The sequence below is a fragment of the Poromitra crassiceps genome (genome assembly GCF_964638095.1).
Source record: "Poromitra crassiceps genome assembly, chromosome: 1".
In the NCBI taxonomy this organism is placed as follows: domain Eukaryota; kingdom Metazoa; phylum Chordata; class Actinopteri; order Beryciformes; family Melamphaidae; genus Poromitra; species Poromitra crassiceps.
In genome coordinates this window covers 36652199-36669620 of record NC_139623.1, presented here as the reverse complement: position 1 = coordinate 36669620, position 17422 = coordinate 36652199, and positions in this window count along the sequence as shown.

Genomic DNA, 17422 nt, shown 5'->3' with positions numbered 1-17422 from the left:
TGTTTATCAAACCGAAGTTATCAGGGTGAATTAAAAATCATATCTAAAGCTGGAAATAAGGTACAGGTTGTAAAAAACTGGAATTCTCCTTTTTATAGGAGGTCAGTGAGAGATACAATAGATTGTTTTAGGTATAAAGGTCAACATTGGTGACAGACATATTCCTCTTTATTTGTAGCCTCTCCAAAGCTGTGGGGGGTCCTGATGCAGTTCTGGGTAGGATGGAATGTGGCTGTGCTCCCCAGAAGATACCTGGATGATGAAGTGGTGGGGATCAACTTCCCCAAAACTTCCACCTGCTTCCTCCTTTTACCGTTTACATGAAAACTGGAACTTGGGAGAAAATCACTAAAAGCTGAAAGGCCAGCACGTTCTCATTCCGGCCATGTGATACTGTATATCACCGCTCTGTCACGCACCTTGGTCCGAATGGAACATGCCAAGTACCCTTGTGCGCAAATATGATATGGCCACGGGTGCACTGTTAAACAAGCACTGTGCACCTGTTGGGGTCAAGCAAAGGTCAAGTTACCCCTTGGGAGGCACAGGTTAGGTTTAGGCATTGGGAGGGGTCACTTACCACGCAGACACACTGGAAATGGAAGTGACGCAGCGCATCATGGAAGCGTCGAGCAGGAGCCTGGCCATTCACACCACAAGCGCTCTGTCTGATGATGTCACACTTCTCTCAAGTGAACTATGAATCACTCAGTGCCAGTGGTGAATAGCCTTTCTACTTTTCCAGGGTATTTGTAACTTAGTTGCTGTTGACTTTTGTTTTGCTTAATTTTTTTATTCTGAGAAAATGTCTTATTGAGGTCAATGCCTAGTTATTTGTATGCTTTGTGTTCTTACATAACCTCAACATTGAATTAATCTTATAATTTGCCCTATTTTATACCTGTTTACTTTATTTCACACAACTTTTTCTTTCTTTATGAAATCATTGATATGATACACATAATTGCTTGGTATGAAAATATATGAAATTTGTGGGTGGTATACGGTTGAGGATGGGTTGTATTAAGGGCTGTTTTGTTTGTTTGTTTGTTTGTTGTTTATTTGTTTGTCGTTCTTTAAATGTACTTGTTTTTAAATACTGGGTGGATATTTGGGTTGTAAATAAGTTGGGATAGATGTTTATATATTTAATTTGGGTTGTAAAACATTGGGGGATATTAGTCAGAATATTTTTGGTTGTAAATTGTTGTAAATTGTTTAAGTTATTTAAATAGTTGAGTGAGAAAGGGGTAGGAATTTATAAGTTCTACTTCTAACTACTCCTTTTCGAACAATGTTTCCTTGTTTTGTTTGTTTACTTATTTGTTTTTTTTAATTTAATCTTATGTTCGAAATAAATAAATTCATTGATTCATTCATAAAGACTTTGCAATAAGTAATCAGAATCTGAATCAGAATCACTTTTATTGCCACAGTATGCATCCGAGGTGTTACATCTGAGGAATTTGTCTTAGTGTCTGTATGCAGTGCATTCAGGTCAATTTACAGAGATAAAGAAGTAGGAAAATAACTAAAAGACAATCACAACATTGTAAGTGGAAAAAATAATAATTATATATACATATATATATATATATATATATATATATATATATATATATATATATATATATATATATATATATATATATATATATATAATTTATTTATTTATTTATATACAAATTATGTACATGAGTGGAGAAGTGTTCCGTAGATATTAAATATGAATTTGCATTGAATTTACATCAAATTTACAGTCTGAGTTAAATAGGCGTTAAATAGGCAGTGAATTTACATGTATTTGCAGTCCGAGTTAAATAGGCGTTAAAGCAGCTACGAGCAAGATTTTCGATTGTTATTAAACAGTCTAAATTTAATATCAATGCATTACCTCTAATAGTAGACGAGACCAAAGCAGAGTAGTCTCGCTTGAACCCCGAGTGAATCGGCCAGTGTTAGTCTGTCTGTGGCCAGGGCAGATCAGGAAGTGAAATGAAACGGTTTGCAGCAGCCACTTCGGCCATAACCACAAAATAACTTCCAAAAAACCTGTTGGAATATAACGAGAGATGTTCGCGAGAGTATGCATGGCGTTCTCCTTGTTTATGGTATGTTGCTAGGCAGCGCGAACGGGGGAAGGCAGGCAGCTGCGTTTCACTTCCGGGCAGGGCCGATTTTACCAACGGGCTTACCCGGGCTTACCCGGGCCCGGGATATCAAGGGGCCCAAATTTTTTTTTTTTTTTTTTTTTTTTTTTGGGGGGGGCCCTTGATGTTTTTTTTTGGGCCCCCTGTCCAGGGTCTTCGCAAAAAATGTTTTTTTTACTGACGCCATTCAAATGTTTTTGCAGAGTAATAACATCCACTGTGAGAGGGTGTCCACCCGCTATAATAATAATAATAATAATACATTTTATTTCGAGGCGCCTTTCATGACACCCAAGGTCGCCTTACAGTGCATAAAAACAGTTTCAAGTAATAAGAACATATACAACATATACATAGAACATATACATATAGTTTCAAGTACTAAGAATATATACATATTAACTCATTGAATGCCAATGACGACAGCTGTCGTCAATTCAAATACTGACGTAGAGTGCCAATGACGACGGTTGTCGTCAATTGCGTTTTTTGACGGTGGGACGTGGATCAATCCCTGATACATCTCTGGTACAACTATTGTAGCTATTGGATGTCTATAACCTATTTTACAGAACCCTTAGGTGGCGACAGTGCTCTCCACATAACAGAAAGGCAAGGAAAAAACAAAGAAGAAGTCGTTATGGAAACGGAAATCGCATCGCATCCGTATGCATCGATATGCTGAAGCACGTTACTGCAGCTGTGCCTGCAGCAGCCAATCTGCTCCCACAATTGAGCCGCTCTGTGTCGGTTGCGACAGCACATCCGCACATCCACACCGTGGAGTTATTATTCTCAACTGGAAGCATCGTTGCCGGTGACAAACACACGCGGAACGCTGTAAAAAAGCTGCACCCTTCACTGTGCGCACAGCAAACTCAGCAGAGAGCCACCACAGACAGGAGGAGGAGTGTGCAGTTGAGGCGAGGCGAGGCGGGGCGGGGCGGGGCGGGGCGGGGGGGGGGGGGGGGGGGGGGGGGCACGCAGAGCAGCACGCAACACCCAGACAGACCCAGGCAGCAGGACAGGATTGACAAACGCAAGCCAGAATATCCGATGCCCACCAGCAGCAAATCAAGACCAGCAAGAAGCTGCAACCAGCAGCGCACGCAGGGGCCAGCGCTGCTGGGTGTAGCTAAAAATATTATTCTGCCAAACAAAATTCCCTGGCCTAAACTGTTTTATTGAAGGAAATTATTTTTGAGGTGTGACTACATTAGAAAAGATTAGCTTCAGAGTCAGTGTGTGCTTGAAATGTTTAATTTCACAAAAGGCCAATTATCTCAGCTTCTAGAAAAAAATTGCTGTTTTTGGATGAATCAAGCTATCTTCTCCGGCTCATAACTAAAGAACGGAAAATGGGATCAATAAACTTTTTTTTGCAGATGATAGAATAGAGTCTCATCGTTCTTTGTGCGTGTTCAGTGTTTACATAGTAATATCACACAATATTCTGTGGGCCTCGAGAAATCACTGAAAACGCTCTGAAACTCTGGCACTGGGAGCGTCCGTTCTCCAAAAGTGGCTGGCACTCAATGAGTTAAGAACAAGGCAAATTACAGCAGGGAGTTAGAGGGAGTAGGCCAGTTTGAACAGGTGGGTTTTGAGGTGGGATTTGAATGTTGTGATGGTGTCGGACTGTCGGATGTGTGGGGGTAGGGAATTCCAGAGCTTGGGGGCAGTGCAGCTGAAGGCCCTTGCACCCATGGTAGTGAGGCGGTGTGAAGGGACAGTGAGGAGACCAGCAGTGGAGGAGCGCAGGGAACGGGAGGGGGTGTAGTCGTGCAGGAGGTCAGAGAGGTAGATGGGTGCTTGGTGGTTGAGAGCTTTATAAGTGAGCAGGAGGATTTTGTAGTTAATTCTATATGGAACAGGGAGCCAGTGGAGTTGGATGAGAATGGGGGTGATGTGATCAGAGGATTTAGTGCGGGTAATGATCCGGGCGGCAGAGTTCTGTATGAGCTGGAGTCGGTTGAGGAGTTTGGTGGGGAGGCCGGAGAGAACAGAGTTACAGTAGTCAATCCTAGATGTTACAAATGCATGGACCAAAACTTCTGTGCTGGATTGGGAGAGGGATGGGCGGAGTCTAGAGATGTTGCGAATGTGAAAGAAGGCAGCTATGCCGACCACTCGCAATGCTGACCTTAGGTTTAGGCATGGGGGGTGGGAGAGGTTAGGTTTTGGGTTAGGGTCTGGGGGAGGTTAGGTTTAGGCGTGGGGGTGGGAGAGGTTAGGTTTTGGGTTAGGGTCTGGGGGAGGTTAGGTTTAGGCATGGGGGCTGGGAGAGGGGAGGTCGGAACAGCGAGAGGTCGGAACAACGACATGGAACCCTGTGAGAGGGCTCCCGAATTTATCGTGCTTAGGGCCCCCAGATGTACAGGGATGCTCCTGTGTGTGTGTGTGTGTGTGTGTGTGTGTGTGTGTGTGTGTGTGTGTGTGTGTGTGTTGTGATTGGTCAATTGTGATTGGTAAATCACAATTTCAGACACGTTGATTGACAGGTCTGACATTTAGGTTACCAATCACACGACGGGAGGCGCCCAGGCTGAAGCCTATTGTCCAATGACTCACCCACTTGACATTGATGTCATTGGAAAGTGACATTGTTAGAACATTGGACTTCACCACTCTAGTCAAACGCTTTGCCACGGCAAAAATCAGGAAGAAGACATTTCAGGTACGAACAGACTTGAATACTGCTTGATTGATTTGTGCAATAATTGTGAGAATGTGTGTGTGCACTGTAATAATAACAGCAATAATAAATACTAAATAATAATAATAAAAGTGCCCTGCAGAGATGAATAGCCCAGGGGCCCATGAAGTGTAAAATCGGCCCTGCTTCCGGGTTTCACTTCCGGGTTTATCCGGTCCGCCGGTAGGCAGAGAGAGAGAGAGAGAGCCCCCTGGTGACGCGAGTTTAGACAGACACAGACTTAATAATCATCAAGAGAGCAATCTCCGATTCACACGGCTTTGGTCCCAGCTACTATTTTCGGTAAGATCTGATGCATCAATATTGTAATTATACTGTTTAATAACAAATCGAAAATCTTGCTCGTAGCTTTAAATAAGCAGTGAATTTACAGGACTTTACAGTCAAATTAAACAGGCATTAAAATAGATATGAGTCAATGGGGGGGGGGGGGGATCAGCTGAGATCATGAGCGGGTATAGTGGGGTTTGTGGGGGATGTTGATGAAGTCCTCAGTTGAAGGGGTTTTCGGGCCGTGTTGGTGAGGCTGATGATGAGATGAGATGAGATGAGATTAACTTTATTATCCCCGAGGGGAAATTTGTTTCAGGCACAAAAGGTTGGTACAACTACTTACATAGTGTCAGTAACACAGATATACACAAACATCATCAATGGACAAATACACAGAGTTTGGTGCCAACAGCACAGAGAAATGAACTCATGTCCCCAGAGGCGTGTGGGGGAACTAAGTCCCCACCAAGTGAGACAACTTGGCTTTGGCCAACAGAACTAATCCTGTTGGTCATAGTGGTGACATCACATACAAGGAAATTAAAGTCACCAAGAGTAAACCAACTAGTATCCGCAGTAAAGTGCAATCTGTGCCAATGTCGCAGGGAAAGAAGACAACAAATCAATACATTTGGCTGACTTTATTCCCTGCGGCACTGGAGCAAAGCGCAGCATACCAAATTGCGGCCTCAAAAGTGCATTGTAACTCATCAGGATAAAAATATAAAAACCAAATAATCTGATAAATAATTAAAAAAGAAAATAAGAACAAAAATTCAATCCTAAAACAAGTCTGGTGACATCACATACGAGAAAATAAAATCGACCAAAGTAAGCCAGCTAAGTGTCCGCAATAAAGTGCAATCTGTGCCAATATGCCACAGGGAAAGAAGACAGCAAACTGATACATTTAGTTGACTTTATTCCCTGCGGCACTGGAGCAGAACGCAGTATACCAAAGTGTGGCCTCGAAAGTGCATTATAACACATCAGGATAAAAATATAAAAACCAAATAACCTAATGAATAATTAAAAGAAAGTAAAACAGTAAATAAGACGGCGATTTACGGCACGCTGGCACCTGCAGGACACGGCAGTGTCGGCAGTCTGTTCAACAATTGAATTGAAGTTGGAAGAAAGGAGAGCTTAAGGCGGTTCCCCTTACATCTTTTCGATCTGTATCTTCTGCCTGAGGGCAGTAACTCGTATTCGGTGAACAGAACATGTTGTGGGTCGTCTAGGATTTTGAGCACCAGACTGACAACATTTTGCTCATAAACAGTTTGAAGGGGAACTGGGTCGCTCCTTCCCATCACTTTCCAAGCAGTTTTTACAGTGCTAGCGATCATGGCTTTGAGCTGGACGGACAGTGTTCCGAACCAAGCAGCCATCCCATATCTGATGAGGCTGCCTAAAACAGCATTATAGAACATCATCATCACCGTTTGGTACTTACACCAAATAATCTAAGCCTCCTGAGGAAGTGGAGTCGCTGACCTAAATTGCTACACAGATGATCAACATGAAAACTCCACTTGAGAGAGCTGTCAATGTAGATGCCCAAGTACTTGTACGAATTAACCAGTTCAATGCAGCTATTCTCAATGATCACAGGGTCATGGGCGGCCACCTCTCTAGGGTCCAATATCATTTCTTTCTTGTTTTTTTGGGTGTTAAGGATAAGGTAGTTATCCTTACACCAGGCCAGGAATGCATCAGTCTCTCCATGGTATGCTGAGGGGCAGTCAGCCTCCTTCAGCAAGCTCAGGATGATTGCATCGTCAGAGAATTTGATAATATAGTTTTTGGGGTGGCTACTTTTGGTATAAGCCGTGAACAGGAAAGGTGAGCTCACGCCCCCTTGTGGGACGCCCGTGCTGCAGCGTTTACCCGTGGAGAGGGTGCCGTTCACCATGACCTGTTGGTGTCTATTAATTAGAAGAGAATAAAAACATTTTATAATACGGGTTGACACTTAGTTTGCTTACGAGTAAATAAGGCTGAACTGTGTCAATGATGGTGGTTGGGAAGAAGCTGTTCTTGTGGTGAGTGGTTCTGGTCTTGGCAGACCTCAGTCTCTTGCCGATGGGAGTGTGTGGCCAGGGTGGGAGGGGTCGGCCATGATCTCGCAAGACCGCTTCAGTATCCTGGCTGCATGCAGGTCCTGGAGGGATGGCAGGTTGCATCCGATTACCTTCTCAGCACAGTGCATGATGGGCTGCAGTCTGTTAATGCCCTTGAGAGTGGCAGCAGCATACCAGACGGTGATGGAGGAGGTGAGGATGGACTCAACGATGGAGGTGTAGAAGTGCACCATCATGGACTTCCATCCACCACTATCAGCGACCAGAAGGAAGTGCAACAACACCGACAGGTGTCCTACAACACTCTGCAGTCCCTCTCATCAATGAGCTGGAGTTACAAAGGCTGTATAATGTACTGTTGGAAGCCATGACAAAGTAAAGTTGTGTAGTGTCATGCTGACAACTGGTTGTCATGGTAACTAGTCAGTCTGCAGGTGAAAAGCCTTGCTGTCCGACTCTCAGCTTTCAAAACATTCTAATTATACACACAGCAGCTGCTGCTGCCGGAGCCGGACACATGCTCGGTTTTCTGCGTGCACGCGTACACGTGTGTGTGTGTGTGTGTGTGTGTGTGTGTGTGTGTGTGTGTGTGTGTGTGTGTGTGTGTGTGTGTGTGTTGTGTGTGTGTTAGTGAGTGTACGTGTAGGTGCCTCGTTCTGTGAATGTGTGTCCATGCATGTGTGGAAAACACACTGGCCCATCCATGCAGCCATGTGTAAAGGATTAGTTGGAGGGGTATGTAGGGCTGGAGAGGAAGAGGAGAGGAGCGCTTACTGTAGGCTCGCTGTTCTGTATTATTTTTAGAAAAAACACATGGTTAAATATAGTGAAATAATAAATACAAAATTATTATATATCATATTACATGTAGGTCATTTCTTGTCATAGATGACATCAAAGACTCCTCTACCCCGAATGCAAAAGGATGTGCTGCAACTAACCACAAACTGCAGGTAACATTTCATTTGCTTATAGTCAGCCAGTAGTCTCGCTTGCCAGACTCTCTCCCTAGTCAGCCAGTGAAGCAGAGTCTGATCCCCACCGCCCGGGTGGGGTCGTCAAAAGGACCTTTCTGTGTGGAGTTTGCATGTTCTCCCCGTGTCCCCTGGGGGTTTCCTTCATATAGGAACCCCACCCCAAAACATGCAAATTGATGCAATATCCTGGTTGCTGATGTGGTGCCTCCTCTGGTCATTAGGGACGCCTGTTCAGAGGGAGGGGAACTCGTTGCCGGTGAAGCTTCCCCTGTCAGGTGAAAAGAAGCGGCTGGCTACTGCCCATGTCTCGGAGGAAGCATGGAGCCAGTTTCGGCTCTCCCCAGATCGGCAGAGGGTGGAGCAGCAACCAGGATAAATAAATTAAAGTAGCACTAATGGGGGATACAAATGGGATAAAAAAATCAGGGAAAAAAAATATATATAAAAAAAAGCCTGATCCGATCTCCACCACTGAGCCTATTGCTGCTCCACTGCATGAGAGCCTCAGCTTCTGCTCCACCACTGAGCCTATTGCCTGCCCGCTGCATGAGAGCCTCAGCTTCTATAATAGCATGTTAGCAACTTAGCGATGCACCTGCTGCATCCAAGGTGCAACAGAAATATAGCAAGTAATCAAATAGCAAACACTCAAATGTGTTGAATGAATACTACACCAAAGTTTGGAATCAAGGCAAATTATTGATTTATGTATTTTTAATGAGCAAATCAGTGAGAAAAGTTTGACAAAATGATCCTCACAATATTCATGGCACCACAGTTAATGTTCAAATAATCATTTTGAGTTCTGTGACACCATGTGTGCAAGCATGTTATTTTTAAATGCAGTAAAATGAAAAGAGGGTCTCGCAGGGGTGGGCAACATTTTTTTCCAGAGGGCCATACTGACTTACATAAAGTAAGTGAAGGGCCACACATTGGACTCATAACTGCCAACACTCGCACAACACTGCCCAATTTTCGCAGGAGTCTCCCCATTTTTAACCCTCTCTCCCGCTGTTATTGGTAATTTCTTGTTAATCTCCTGATATCATAGTGATACAAATCCAATGGCTGTAGCAGATGAGATTTACTAACATAATTTTGTTGAGTTTTTGGGGGTTGTTTTGCTTTTCTTTGAGGATGTTGGGGGCCGGATTGAGATGGTCCAGGGGCCGGGGCCGGCCCTGGGGCCGCATTTTTCCCATGTGTGCTTTATAGCCTTAAAAGCCCTGAACATTTACTTTATGAAGGTATATCGTACCTTGGCCGAAAGAAACATTATTATTATATTTGAGTATTTGCTATTTCGAAGTCATTAACAACATTTGTGTGTGTGTGTGAATGGAACAATAAATGGCCACTTACAGTTGATACCTGGTAAAACTGTGGAAGTTCCCTTTAAATGTCCAGTTTCATCTTAGTTTCTCAGGGAATTACTGCAACTACTCCATGAGAGGAGGTGTCTTGATAATTATACATATCAATATGGTCAATTTGGCCCTTTATGAAATAACCTGGTTATTGTCATAAACTAATTTAAGTAGTTTTTTCTATTAAACTTAGGCTATTATCAGGGTTGTTACTTGAACTGAGCAGATGTGTTTTTAATAATTCAACTGGAGTAGACTCAGGTTCCTGAGGACCAACTTACTTTAAAGAAAATCAACTATCTGGGGCCCCTTTCTAGTCTACCTCAATGAGGTTAGGGGCGACGGGTGACGCGCCTGGTTGGTTTCTCATGGACCTTGCAAGGAATCCCATGCACATCTCTTGTAAGCACATAAGGACCTTAAATGCGGCTGGTAGCACCACATTGTAATATTGAATGTCGATGATATATGTACTGTATGCTTTTTCTTTCTTTTCTTTTCCTGTGTCTGAGCATGTTCATCTGTTTTGTTCGTGTATTGTTCCAAGTAAAATTGAAAATAAAATAAAAATAAAAAGATTTTTTTTTATTCAACTGGAGTTTTTACACTTATTTACCAGCTGTATTTTAGGCTGTAATTTACAGTTTTAACCATGTATTTACAGTACAAGTTACTAATATGTAGGGAACTGTAAAAAGAAGGATGATGATGAGATGGTGATGATGATGATGATGATAATGATGATGAGTTATAGTAGTAGTTGTAGTAGTAAGAGTAGCATTATTAGATAGCTGGCTAATAAATTTGTTAGTTGTTTGTTATATCACTGAACTATATTTGTATCCATATCGGACAGAAATAGAGGAGACTGAGATGAGAAGCCATTAAGCAAGATTAGAGGCCCTTGATACAGTAGATAGGAGGTTTAAATAGCACCATTACTATGTAATACCAAGAATAGGTTACTGAGAACAACCTAGTTCATCAGCCAGAAAACTGATCACTTAAAAATACTAGGAATAATTGACTGAATGGGGTAGTACTTGACATGCTGCCATCCACAACAGATCAACAGAAACAACCATGGATCCAGTCTCATGGTTGGTGGTGGTGGCGCAGATGATGGACAAGGTGGTTGAATGTAACATTTCTGTAGAGACAAACCAGGGTGAAAGGTTCTTCCTGCCCGGATTTCCTCACTACGACAGAAATGATAAGCTTATGTGTATTATCTGTCATTTGCAACATTCAAATGACTTGATTGTGTATAGCTTACACCTGGTGCTCTGTCATGTGATGTCCAATATGAATTATCTTGCTATCAAGCCATACATGTATGGTCACAGAGAAGCCAGATTTATTGCACATACATTTAAAAAATGGCTGCCATTTTAAAAGATGGCTGCCATTTCAGCCATTTTTGCAATAGAATTTCAAATTCTACTGTCAAATGAGAGGTTTTTAACTATGGAAGATTCAAACTTATACATCAGAAATCCTTTTTATATCTCCTTCTCAATCACATGGCTTTGTCTTCTAAAATATGCTTTTTTCTATCACATTCAGTCTCCCTAACCGCTGCTGTCAGTCTCGCACCCTCCACCTCCCCTTCTCCACCCAGTTTTCGCAGACCCATCAGATTCTTCAGTCTGAAGAGTCTCATCAGTTCAGAAGGAGAAGCATCACCATCACCACCACCAGTATCTAGACTCCACAGGGGGATATAACTAGCTGCTGCTGCTCATGGCTGATGCAGCTTGTAGTGTACGTCACCTCTGGTGCGTTAATGTCACGAGCATAAGAAAGCAGAGTCAACTGTTCGTACGTGTGCCGTGTGTCGTGTTTAAGTTAAATCAGGACACTACACAGCTCTATCTCAATATCTCCCTGTGGGCGCCAAAGACTATTAACAATACCTAATTATCATATTTTTCTGTAATGTATCATTCATTCGCTATTGTAATAAATGTTATTTTATTCATTCAGTGGTCTCTAGTCTCTCCTGATTGAAATGACATTGCAATTGCTCGAGCGACATCACTGATGACATCACAATTGCCCGAGTATCTTACTTAGAGAACCATTATTTATTTATTTAAAACAATTGTAACCAAAGGATCGCTCCTTGTGCAAATAAGAATGTAAATGTTCTGTACATCATTTCTAAAAAAAAGTTTTGTTAATAATGTTGTTTATGCATATTTTTCACATTACTTTAAAACAAGTGCAAATTCGCTATATATGCCAGGCAGCATGTGTGTTGTGCTACTGATGTCATCTGGCTCCTTGGCAAAAGTATTGCCAGGCAGCTGGCTGATGGCCACTGATGATGTCATCTGTCCTCAGGGTTGTGAGTCAATCAGCCTTCCGAGTGATGTCACTCGAGCAATTGTGATGACATCACTGATGACATCAAAATTGAGTGATGTAATCAGTGATTGAGTATTGTCATCATCAGTGATGTTATCAGTGAGTGACGTCACTCGAGCATTTTAAGCGTTGTCAGTCAGTCAGTCAGCTTCCTTCCAACGTTCAGACAGAGCCAGATATAGGCGGCAGCCAAGCCTTGCAAAAATATGCAGAGGAAATAGCAGGATATATCCATCCATCCAATCCACATCCATTATAATACCAGTAGTGTCTGTCTGTCTGTCCTTTGCGTATCTTGAGAACCGTGCAGAACCGAGCAGGTGGGTGAGTGAGTGGGCACTGTACTTCATCCACACTCACTCATCGCTGATGACATAACTGATGACATCAATCACTGTCACTGATGACAGCACAATTGCTCAAGTGACATCACTGATTACATCATCACAATTACATCACAAATGTGTGGGTGACATCACTGATGACATGATCACTGATGACATTTTCAGTGATTTATGACATCACTGATGATGTCATAGACATTGTGACATCATCAGTGATGTCATAAATTCCTCCCGGCAGAGGCAATAAGTAGGACCAGTAGAGATTGTGTAACCGCACTGAGTGAGTAAACGGGCACTGCACTAGTGGATTACAAACTGAGCTGCTATCTACCGATGTGACAGACAGCAAACACAGCAGGCTGAACACGCTGCACCAAGGTAAATAGTTTGTTCATTTTCTAATTGTCTCTATGATATAATAAGGATATGAGCCGCTGTGTGTCAGAAAATAAGCTATTTACAGGACGTAAATAGACGCATTACACATGCCCCATATTCTTCGTTTCCAGGTCGCAGCTCAAAGCATGTTATCGTTTCAGTGCATGGATATCAAACAGAACTTATCAGGATGAGTTAAAAAACATAATTAAAGCTGGAAAAAATCAGCCAGGACCTAAAATGGGAGCTGAACATCAGAGCTCTCACCAAGAAGGCACAGCAGAGGATGTACTTTGTGCGGCAGCTGAAGAAATTCAAAGTGCCAAAGGCCACGATGGTGCACTTCTACTCCTCCATCGTTGAGTCCATCCTCACCTCCTCCATCACCATCTGGTATGCTGCTGCCACTCTCAAAGACATCAACAGACTTCAGCACATCATCCGCTGCGCTGAGAGGATAATCGGATGCAACCTGCCATCCCTCCAGGACCTGCACGCAGCCAGGACACTGAAGCGGTCTCGCAAAATCATGGCTGACCCCTCCCACCCTGGCCACAAACTCTTTAAGACACTCCCCCACGGCAAGAGACTGAGGTCTGCCAAGACCAGAACCACCTGCCACAAGACCAGCTTCTTCCCAACCGCCATCAGCCTCACCAACAAGGCCCGGAAACCCCTTCCGCCAAGGGCCTCACCAACAACCCCCCCCCCCCACACACACACAAACTCACTACCTCCTCCTAAACTCAACTGAACTCCCCCTCCCCCATAAAACTGGAACTCATACTGTATCTACTTTAATGCCTGTCTAACTGGGACTGGTAAATTGATGTAAATTCCCTGCACATTAATGCCTATTTAACTTAGCCTGTAAATCTCATTTACATTCAATGTAAACTCTTATCTAACTCTGACTGTAAATTCATGTAAATCCACTGCCTATTTAACGTATATATTTAACTCAGTCTGTAAATCTCATGTAAATCCAACGTAAATTCATATTTATCATCCACAGAACACTTCACCACTCATGTACATATTGTATATATTGACTCGATTTGATTTGATTGCACTTGCAACCTTGCGATTGCCGTTAGTTATCTTCCTACTTCTTATCCCTGTATATTGATGTAACCGCTACGCTGCATACAGACACTAAGACAAATTCCTCGTATGTAACTTGCATACTGTGGCAATAAAAGTGATTCTGATTCTGATTCTGATTCTGAAATAGACTAGTAGCATTAGGAGTCACCTGCTTTATCACAAGGGATCACAAAGACCTTTTATGCTCAGATGGAGGACTGTGGAGGATGTTCCACAAACAGACAACACAGACGTTATTGAACTATGCTTCAACATACAACGGTGTATGTTATCATATGATAAAGCATGGAATCTCTGTCTGTCTGTGTGTCCTTCACATACATGTATCTCAAGAACCGTGCTGGGGACCGGCAGTGTTGGATTTGGTGCAATTGGACTAAACAAGTGAACACCCCTCTGTGCAACAGCGGGGTGAATGGGCACTGCACTAGTATAAAAAGGATTTCTGATGTATAATTGTGAATCTTCCGTAGTTAAAAACCTGTCATTTGACACCAGAATCATCAAAATCACCCTGGACAGTGAAATTCTACGAAAAAATGGCTGAAATGGCAGTCATCCTTAAAATGGCAGCCATTTTGAAATTTACACCGAATAAATCTGGCTTCTCTGTGGTCATAAATGTATGGGTTGATAGCAAGATCAGTCACATTGGCAATTCTACACAAAGTTGCCCCAAAATAGTATTTTCGAGCTGGAAATGGCAGCCATCTTGGATTTTTTTCCCATTTCTGCGTGGCTAATAGCTTTTATTAAAATAATCCACAAGGAGAATTTGTGCCAATTTTGGTGCTTCTTTCCAGAAGGTCAACAAAGGTCAGGGGCAAGAGAATGACCGAATTGTCATCTACTTCAGCCAGTGTTTGTTCATGGCCAGCTCTACACAGCCTTCTCCAGTGTTTGCTCATGGCCAGCTCTACACAGCCTCCTCCAGTGTTTGCTCATGACCAGCTCTACACAGCCTCCTCCAGTGTTTGCTCATGGCCAGCTCTACACAGCCTCCTCCAGTGTTTGCTCATGGCCAGCTCTACACAGCCTCCTCCAGTGTTTGCTCATGGCCAGCTCTACACAGCCTCCTCCAGTGTTTGCTCATGGCCAGCTCTACACAGCCTCCTCCAGTGTTTGCTCATGGCCATCTCTACACAGCCTCCTCCAGTGTTTGCTCATGGCCAGCTCTACACAGCCTCCTCCAGTGTTTGCTCATGGCCAGCTCTACACAGCCTCCTCCAGTGTTTGCTCATGGCCAGCTCTACACAGCCTCCTCCAGTGTTTGCTCATGACCAGCTCTACACAGCCTCCTCCAGTGTTTGCTCATGACCAGCTCTACACAGCCTCCTCCAGTGTTTGCTCATGGCCAGCTCTACACAGCCTCCTCCAGTGTTTGCTCATGACCAGCTCTACACAGCCTCCTCCAGTGTTTGCTCATGGCCAGCTCTACACAGCCTCCTCCAGTGTTTGCTCATGGCCAGCTCTACACAGCCTCCTCCAGTGTTTGCTCATGGCCAGCTCTACACAGCCTTCTCCAGGGGAAGCAAGAGCAATGAGGGAACAGACAACATCGTCTATAAGGAGCTCCTGTAATCCTGCACTCATACAAACATTTCCATAACGTGTTGCGCCCATAGCGCATCGTCTCCAGAGTCTCGAGCCTAGAATGTATGCGCGCACAGTAAGAACGCGAGAACACAGTACGAGAACACAGTAAGAACGCGCATGCCAGATTTCTACATTAGCTCATACTAGTAATGGCAGTAATAGTAGTTAGGTAAGGTAATACGAGTGTAACAGGGCCAGAAATAAATGGCATAATAAGGGGGAAACATTTAAAGATTGCAATGAGGCAAAATTTTGTAATAGTAATTTCTTTAACAATATGGTAACTTGCTAACAATAGCATGCTTACATCAGTGCAATATTTGTATTAGAACATGGTAATATACATATTTGTAGCATTTCCAAGTCATTTGCCGACACTCACTATAAAAGCACCTATTAAATAGCAGGTAGCCTACTATGTCATCACATTGAGGCTGTGAAATTCTTTCAAATGATTCCGGAGTGGTGACAGATTGCAGTCATAGGGAGCACGAGGACAACTCTCTGAATAGAAAATCTTTTCACCGCCTCAATGTGATGACAGAATATGGCATCAATGAAAAATATTGTCCATCCATCCATCTTCAACCGCTTATCCGGGGTCAGGTCTCGGAGGTAGCAGTTCCAGCAGGGGACCCCAAACTTCCCTTTCCCTGGCCACATTAGCCAGCTCTGACTAGGGGATCCTTCCTGAGGCATTCCCAGGCCAGCGTGGAGATATAATATTCTCTCCACCTAGCCCTCGGTCTGCCCCGTGGTCTTCCCCCAGCTGGACATGCCTGGAACACCTCCGTAGGAAGACAACCAGGTGGCATCGTTACCAGATCCCTGAACCACCTCAACTAAGTATTGTATCTATGAAAATTTTCAATTAAAGATTTGGTTGGAACCTGTCTGATTAGCCAAGCTGCTTCAGAATCAACACACAGACCCATTGTCTCTTTTGTTTGTTTGTTTTAACACACAAACACATGAGGTCAAGCAAGGTAAAGCTAAGGCCTATTGTTAAGCATGCTAGTAGCCCACAGATTCCCATGTCACACTGAAGGGTTTAATATAAGCAAAAACACATTGATAAATCATCTCCATTCAGAATTGCTGGTTTAGTCCAAGCTCTGGCATGCAGAGCCTCAGCATATCAAATTCACAATTCATAATCAATCTATGATACAGAGACAATCTGTTCTTCTGGGGCTTGGCTGAGTCATCACCATGCCACTGGTGTATAATAAGAAGGCTGGAACACATTCTGGGAGAGGGATGTTATGCTAAATGCCATAGCTGGCAATATCTGCAGGCGTCACCCAAGGCTAACTTAAACCGGCCCAGCAAGGCGACCTTTCATTAAACTGCATGGGCGAGAGGCCCCGCACGAAAGTGTCAGTCGGGCTCCTCAAAACAGCACAAGACTGCCAGCTGAGGGTTGACCTACAGGGTGTCAGCTCACATTTCCAAAGCCTAGGCGCACTGCTGCCTAACATCAAAACAAATGTTCACACTTGTCCCATGTCATACCTGGGAGGATCGGATGAAAGAAGCCAATGAGATATTTCATATCATGATTATAGAGACCACAATTATCATGGTTATCAGTATTATCACAGTATTGTTAAAATGTGCTGAAAATGTTCAAAAAGTACTGATACATTCAGTGAAATCATTTCACCAAGTTTTATATTGAAAAGATCCAAACAGTACTCATACACTCACTGAAATTTTACCAAGGCTGCACGCCTGTGCCTGGGAGACTGTTCCTAACTTGATGATGGACAGTATTTACCATGTTTTTCAAAGCGCTATAATCACGGTAATCACAGTAACATCGTTTGAAAATTAAAATTTTAAACGGTACGGTTGCCGTAAAGAATTTTATCATGGTTTATCAATAAACCGGTTATTGTTTTTCATCCCTAGGTGGCATACTGTACACCTGGTGACATAATTTATCCATACATCACAGGATATACATGTATGTGATTGATCGATTGATTGAATTTATTTGACAAAAATACAATATACCAACAAGCATACAGTAAAAAATAATTCATCAGGATATC